Below are 9009 nucleotides of genomic sequence, written 5' to 3'. Positions count from 1 at the left end.
CGTCGGTAGAACCGAAGCGCCCTCTTTCTTCTTTCTATTTTTTTTCCTTTCCAATGCATCGATTTCCTTAGCTCGTAAGGAGAACGGCGACTTCGGCGATCCGTGTATATATATATAATTAAAAGCATCGATATATTCGAGATTCTGTTATTTATATATATATATATATATATATATATATATATATATATATATATATATATATTATATATATATATCAATAGCTAGGATACACTGGGAGAGTAATTGATTTACGTAAAACACGAAAGAAGCTGGTACCTAGCCTCTAACTCAATCCTATGTACAATGTATTATATCTATTATAGGCAACTTTATTATCTTTATTAAGATCATTATTGCTCTTTATTATCATTATTATTATTATTGTTTCGTAATACATGATTATTATTGTCTCATTATTACTATTATTGCACACATTATTAGTGTTCTATATTATATTATTATTATTATTATTATTGTCACTATTATCATTACGGTTGCAGTGAATTTAAGCGGCGCTTTCATTATTTTATACCGATATTAAATTATTATCGCGGATGTTCTTAACGGTTAAGAAAATGCCAAAGTTGTTTACGTTTATGGCCCGCTGATCGCGCGCGTCGCACGATACGTCCATCGAAGCCGGGGGAATCGCTCTTAGAAATACTGGAAAAAGGAAGTATATTGCGGGGACGATTAAGAACAATCATGAACGAGATCCAAATTGAAACGTTCAGTCCTGGACAATCTCGGAAGCAATTTCACAATCATGACGATTCCTTCCCGTCTTCGACGGTCGCTTTGTAGCCACGACGAGACTATCATCAGCGCGCTTTGTTCGTTAATTATATTTATTGCCGTCGCGGCCGATCGAGCCACGCTCGGTTTTCGCAGGATCGACACCGAACGTTGATCCTGTGAAAATCGTCCCGCGGCCGTACCGAGGCGCAACCTGGAAGAATGGCGGATTTCCGTTTTCCCTCGTCCTCGCCCAAGACTGAGGCTTTCGCGGGCGACGCGACGATCGTCCTTCGAGTTTTTTGCGTTCCATTTTTAAGTAGTGAAATAGTTTTTTTTCCTTTCTAGCCTTTCCCTTTTGTTTTCCTTAACGACGCCTCGGCAACGTAAGCGTTTTCGAAGGGAACTGTTCCTAAAGAGAGAGATATATATATATATATATATATGCTTAGGCAATAAGATAAAAAAAATGGGAGAAATAACTCCGCGAAACGAGAAACGACGGAAGAGTGCGTGTGACGATTGCGTGTCCTTTTTGCGATTTCGTTGTGCGTGTTATCCTTCTGGAGATGAGTGTTGAGAGCGAGTGTTGCGCGATGACGAGAGTGTGAATGAGAAAAGCATTAAAGACGATAAAGAAACTCATATCAGATAGTTCTCTCGGTGTTAGACGTGTACGGCCCTAGATAAAAAAAAGAAATCTCTCGTTATCTAGTTAAAAGTTTGTTAGATCGATTCCTGAAATACGTACATGCCAGGCTCTCCGTTTATACGACTACATATTGTAAATAATGGCACTGCCCGTAGCGATGATCCGAAAACAAAGAGGGAGTGAAAAGAAAAAGAGAGAGAGAGAGAGAGAGACGCGTCGTCGAAGAGTTGTTCAACGATCGTGACGAGAAAGAGGAAGAGAACAGATTCAGCGCAGTGATTTCCTTCTCTCACGTAACGGCGTGTTTCGTCGTCCACGAGTCGTTCGCGAACGAAGGAAGGGTGGACACGAGGGAGACGCGAGAGAGAGAAAGAAAGAAAAAGCAACCCCCTTCGATGGAGCACTGTGTGCGCGCTCGCGCACACGTGTGTATGTGTATAATCGATGAGATAAAAATCCTGCGGCACATTCAACGCGTACTTTGGTTTCGAAAAAGAGTTCTTCCTCCGTTTCTTCTCACACGCGCGTATACGCATACGTACACACGCACACACACATATACACACACACATATACACACGTTTATTACCCTTTTCGAATTCATCCCACATAGGACCAAGTTCCCTGCCTCACCGAAACAAAGGAGTCACACATGCAAATCTCGCGGCGGGCGATCGGACCGGCGGGATACGACGAGGACGACGAATTTATGCGACGCGGAAGAATATCCTCGCGCTAAGGAGACGCGGCAAACGCTGCAGTCACGATGAATGGGTTATTGCGAGTCCAACGTGGAAACCACCACGGCGACTCACGGTGGATTCGTGCCGATCACGGTACGTCAGCGTTTGCCCGTGTTCGAATTACGGTATCACACATTCACCTCGCTATATCTCGATCGACCGACGCACTGATAAGTAGATAATCCTGTCCCGTCGTGTCCCCCCGGTCGGTTTCTAACGTTTCTACACAGGGTAAATCACGTAAAAATGGTAAAAGATAATCCCAGAACGAATGTCAAGAATATATAGTCGAGCGAAGTATCTAGGCAGTCGACATAATTTAAAGCTACGAAATATTTCCTATAATTATACATAAGAGAACGAAAGCGAGAGAAAGAGGCAGAGAGAGAAAGAGATTCCACCGGAGTCGATTTACGGGAAAGAAATGCGCAGGAGACGATAAATATCGTAGCAGGGAAATTGGATTTTTAGGAAATCTTCTGATCCAGGGTAAAAATAATCCGAAGCTCGGTTTCTAGCGACAGTATGTGACCGGGTTGAAAAAAAGAAAACCTGGCATTGAGACACTTTTAACCGAGGATCGACATTAAGGCAATACGAGAAATAAAAAAAAACCCAGGCGTCTCCGAGTAAACTCTGGCCATGAGCTTCGCGAAGGCTCGGCCGAGCTTTCCTCGCAGGGGTCTCTAATTGTAAACATAGCAGATACGGTGTATGTCTTGTGCGATTCAAATAAACGACATTGTTTTTAAATAATCTACATGCTCTATTCGAATTCTGCTCAAACCCCGTCACAGCCCTCCTACTCTCCTTCAACACGCTAATAGTTTCACGAATTAATTTTAACTGTACCGAAAAAATTTTTAATCCATTACATTAGAAATGTGGAAAATCTTCTATAAAACAATTAAAAAATAATTCAGAGATTGTTTCTTCCCTATTTGACGTTACTTTTTAATTGTGGACATTGAATGTTGAAATGAACATAAACTTTTGTCAACATTGAATTTCTTTCCGCGATTTATGATATATAATAATAAGTGACATAATAATAATAATAATAATAATAATAATGACATTCAGTATATTTATATGGCCATGAGGTCGTGCACTCGTAATTGAATGCATATTTTATAGGTAATCATGATTGATTGATCGCTTGAGAAGCGAAAGATTTGCGCAGCCATCTGCACCGTTGGAAACCTTTAGTTTCCGATATGTTTGTGTCAGACGTAGAAAGCTCGTTACATAAAATGTTTAACTCGTTTCGAGTCACTATCATCCGCCTATTGCATTGCATAACGTGTTTTGCAACGGCTTAAAACTCTGCTTCAAGTCGATTCATAATTATATCGCAACTGAAAATGAAAAAAAGAAGTACGAATTTCCTCTTTCAATGGGAGACTTTTACAACTTTAGTTTGAAGAAATGGTTGAAACAAACGAGTTCATTTTCTTTCGAAGTAAAAATCACATGATACTCTCACCAAAAATGGTAATACCGTTTAATAAGAGTCAATTGTGCCATCTAGCGTGTAGCTGTAACGATACGAGGGGAAACTCGAACGAGGACAACCTCTCATTTATCAAGCTGGATCAGCATCGAGTTACTTCGATGCATGTCGGGTTGCCTAGTTGAAGGTTACTCCATTAAGGTACATGCTTGAAATGTTAAACCTAATGCTAAACGAAAATTGCATGATAATATCACGAAAGCCTTCTTCAAATAAATTTTTACAAATAAATAAACGTTATCAACAACAAGTATATATACAAGTATAATGAAGCCTACTCAGAGAGTGTGTGTAAAAAATTCTTAAGAATTCTTTGATTTTTCAGATAAAAAATAATAATTCAAAAGAATTCTAAGTTGTTCGAATTTCTTCAAATAACAGACATCCTGAATAATATAATTCCTACATAATTTTCTCTTATATTAATCATTATATATATATTCTTCATTATATAATATCATATATATATATATATATATATAATTTTCTCTTATATTAATCATTATATATATATTCTTCATTATATAATATCATATATATATATATATATATATAATTTTCTCTTATATTAATCATTATATATATATTCTTCATTATATAATATCATATATATATATATATATATATAATTTTCTCTTATATTAATCATTATATATATATTCTTCATTATATAATATCATATATATATATATATATATATAATTTTCTCTTATATTAATCATTATATATATATTCTTCATTATATAATATCATATATATATATATATATATATAATTTTCTCTTATATTAATCATTATATATATATTCTTCATTATATAATATCATATATATATATATATATATATAATTTTCTCTTATATTAATCATTATATATATATTCTTCATTATATAATATCATATATATATATATATATATATAATTTTCTCTTATATTAATCATTATATATATATTCTTCATTATATAATATCATATATATATATATATATATATATATATATATATATATATATATATATATATATATATATAATTTTCTCTTATATTAATCATTATATATATATATTCTTCATTATATAATATCATATATATACACATTATTTCCCTCGTATTATATATATAGTTGTATGTATCGTTTCTTTAAGAACCAAAATATCACAGTTACTTTATTTTATTGTTTAATTAGCGAATGTAAGTATCACAAAGTATGCACACAACACTGACTACCGATATTATCGCGTACCTATTTTCGCCCGTTCTCCGCTTTCGCATTGAGATCATTCCGCGGATTCCACGAAAACCCCAAGCGAAATATAGATCACGAAGTCCGGGATCCACCGTCAACATCAGATTAATCCGCGGCGCGGTAATCGAGAGAGGGTGAGAGCAAGAGAAATGGGGGAGGGGATGGCGGGAGAAGGAGCGGGAGAGACAGCTTTCAAAGCTTTCTCGGTACACGTCTGTCGGTCTCGGTCCTTGTTTCGCAGCAATCGACTCGGCAGGAGCAAACAGCCGCATCAGAATGCAAAGTTAGGACAATGCCGTTAATTTTTGGTCGGCCCCCATTGTTCCCCGAGCATATTCATCTGTCAACTAGCAAACCGACTTCTGACACATTCTGCAGTCGACGCGTTCGCGCGACCTAGCCGGAAGGATGTCCATCCTGGTCGATCCTCTGTCTTTTCCGCGCGAATCACTCCGACGTATTACAACCGCGTCGAGAAACTTGTCGGGTGAATGCGAAAAAACGCGCCAATCTCAATGGCGAGTGGAGAAACTCACGGGTTTTCGCGGCTGATCGCGGTCAATAGTTTCGCGGGCCTCTTCAGGGCCGTCTGAATGCGTGTTAACTATGGTGACGTCACTACAATGGCGGACACTAATCTGCACGTCAGGAACAGAGGTACCCCTGCATTCACTCCCTCCGCCAACCCTTTCCGCGGCGTCGCTTTCGTCCCTGATCTGTCGGTTTCCCGGACAAAATATGTCAAACACTCCTCGCTCCTTGCATTCGACTGCGACCGTTTCCTTCGCGTAAATAGCAAAATCAAAAATTTATTATTATCTTAAATTTTACAAATATCTACTTTCTTCAACGATAAACAAAAGATTTCTTATATCCATATGAAAACAAATAAAAAATGTTCCACAACGAATGAGATTCCATATAAGCATTAAAATTCTTTTTAAATGAAGCTGCGCGATCAGAATATCGATGAACGCAAAACTTTGGCTAATAAATCATTACGACAGAGTTGAATTTATAAAAACTAGCTATACAAAACAAAATTATTCATTGCTCACTTGGTGCAATTATATTACATCACGCATAATATATAATCACAGAGAAAATATTGTAGTTAAAATTATAATCCAACTTTTTTATGACCTTGAACTATACAGAATTATAGCCAAAATTTGTTGAATTAATCAAATTTGTATTGAACGGAGATCATAATATCACGCTAATATCAAATCCGATATCAAGTGATTAATTTTTTAGAGATGTCTAATAAACAGTTAAAATATAGATATTTGAAGAAAATGGTAGTGATAATGTGTGTATGTGTATGTGTGTGTGTGAAGAAAATGAAGTCGCGTTTCTACATCTCTTCGATTACTGCATAATTAAAAGTGTCAAAATGACGTTGTCTTAACGTGCGGTTGACCTCAATTATAATATAGAAATCAATCTTTCTGCCGAGTCGTCAAGTACGAATGTATTTACGTGAAGTAAATTCGACGACGGTGAATAATTTTGCGACTCAAGTATATCGATAGACCATCGCCCATAGTACCTCCCCCGTTCGCGTTTCTCGCACCAGAAGTACCTGAACTCGAGATGCATCGCTGCAATACATGGTTGCATTCTAATAGGAGGTACAGTCCAGGTATAAAACTACTGGGGGAGCCAAGCACGGGGTTGCTGTATACAGCTTGCAGCGGAAGACCGTCTATCCTGAACGTCAGCGCAGAGGGTTGCAAACCTGAACCTAGCGATACGACTACACGCTGGCTGATGAATAATAGCCGCCCGTTGCGTATTACTTGCGACAATATTAACCCAAGACCTAATTCTGAGTGCACATTTTGCAATTTCATACATTAAAATATTACCGCATGCGGAAATTGTGTAATCGGAACACAATAAAAATAACACACGGGAAATACTTTCGAAGGCTTTTCGTTGAAATTGCAAACATATATGTAAAGAGAGAGAAAGAGAGAAAGTAATAAAAAAATTTGACAGTGTACAGATTTGCGAATTAGTCAAGAAATTATTTTTTATCGTGATTCCTACAGATAGAATTCAACATTATTTTGTCGTAAAACATATTTTCTGTTACAAATATTGAGTTGTATAATTTCGAATTTTTCAGGTAAAATGAATCGATTGTATTTCTATATCATGTAATTTTACAAAACAATGTGTACATCGCTTTAATCTATGACCTTCTACTATTTTTCCTATAAAAAAATACAATCGTTACGTTTTAACCAAAAAATCCGAAATTACTTATTACGTAGCTTAATAAATCAACATTAAAGAACTGCAATCTAATCATAACAACTTCAACAAGTCAAGAAGAACTGCGCGCGATTTCGGAAGAAGAGAAAAACAAACAGATGAGTAATTAGCCAGTTATAGGGCAGCAGGATAATTTCATTAAACGTAATGGCTCTTTATCGCGCGTTGCCGCGACGCGTTGTTACCCACGCGATGTCCTCTGTGTTGTTATCTCGTGGAATTTACAATTTTAATTTAGCGAGTCGCTCTCGCAGCCCGACGAAAAACTCGGGTAACGGAGGTTAAGTGCCCGGGGAGACCATGAAGCTCGAAGTTTGTTAGATCGCGGAATTAGTCGGCTGTTAAGCCAGATAAGCAGTCAACATGGACGAAAACAATTGCGCTGGATTAGCCAGGATACCCCGGACGACGACGGCGCTTCGTCCTCGGTCAAAAGATTAAGTAATGATCATTCGTCTTCCGGTTAAAGCGGCCGCGTGCTTCGTGTATATCGCCCACCGCCACCTCCTTCGGGAAAGAGGAGGTGGATCAGGAGAAAAAAGAAACGGAGAGAAAGAGAGAAGAGCGAGAAGGCGTTTTATCTCGCGAGAGAGAAAGAGAGAGAGAGAGAGAGAGAGAGAGAGAGAGAGAGAGAGAGAGCCGACAGGAGAGATCTCTCGCGGAGTTACTCGAGCAAATTTGTCGAATTATCTTATCGTTGAACATCTCACTCTCTCGTGGTGGCACGGCACCGCGATGTCGAATTAATTTCAATCTCATTACCGGCGATACTCCACTCGCGACCGTCCCTCTCGGTTTCCCGATAAAGAACCGGAGAAGTATTGTCGCGCGGGACTCCTGATCTCACGGCTCTCCCTGAATTGAACGGATTAAACTCCTGGATCGATTACATTCGAATACATATCTTTGTACGCGCGTTGGTCGAGCGGCGAGTCTTGGATCGTCGTGGGTGTGACGATAACGCCGCGTGATATTTAACTCCATTCGTAAAGAAACGTTTCATAGATTATGTAAAAAAGTTAATAAGCAACGACCATCGAATACGATAATTACATACGAATATTGAAAGTATTACTGTCACTATTATCACGTGACATAAGATTCATTTCGTTGGAGAAGTAACGTAACAATTTGTGTCAGGCTCATCACAACGTGTCAGGTCATTACAACGCGTTTTATTCCACTGCAAGCGACATAATTAATTTCACACATTCTTTTCGGCGCGTTTCCCGACGACGACGCAAAAACCGCGCGTTATATCTCTTCCCGGGCGACACGCTACTCGCGCATTTGCAGTTTACGAACGGCGTGTGCAGTTTGCAGGCACTCGAGTGAGTATTCCCAAACGGTGCAACGCGTCGTGTCGTTGCGTTACGTTGTTTTTCTTCCTTCACGGCGCAGCTGTGTAATTCAATTCCCGTGAGCGTGTATCGCGCTGAGGTGCAGATCAGCGATATTTCCTGGCGACGAGAACCCACCCCCGAAGGGTCAGTATTCGTCTAAGAGAAGGGTGAATTTGACCAATCGTACGCGTGGATTCGCCACCCCTCTGCACTGACCAATCGAGATTCGCTACGAGATGCCTATTTGCACGGTCCATTCGCACATACGAGTGTACTCTAACGAACTGATATTGTGTAGAATCTTAAGTCGGGATTTTGCGATATTATTAAAAAAAATATTTGCATTAGATGTGAGATGTGAGAAGTTGCATTGTAGCGCTGTATAAAGACGCTGTGTATATTAGACTATAATTGAAAAATTTCACACGTCTTAAAAATACGTGTAATTAATATATATATATATATATATATATATATATATATATATATATA

This window comes from Odontomachus brunneus, unplaced genomic scaffold (assembly GCF_010583005.1).
Source record: "Odontomachus brunneus isolate Ranch 3 - 2012 unplaced genomic scaffold, Obru_v1 Obru_scaffold_073, whole genome shotgun sequence".
NCBI classification, from domain to species: Eukaryota; Metazoa; Arthropoda; class Insecta; order Hymenoptera; family Formicidae; genus Odontomachus; species Odontomachus brunneus.
This window is presented reverse-complemented; position numbering follows the sequence as displayed.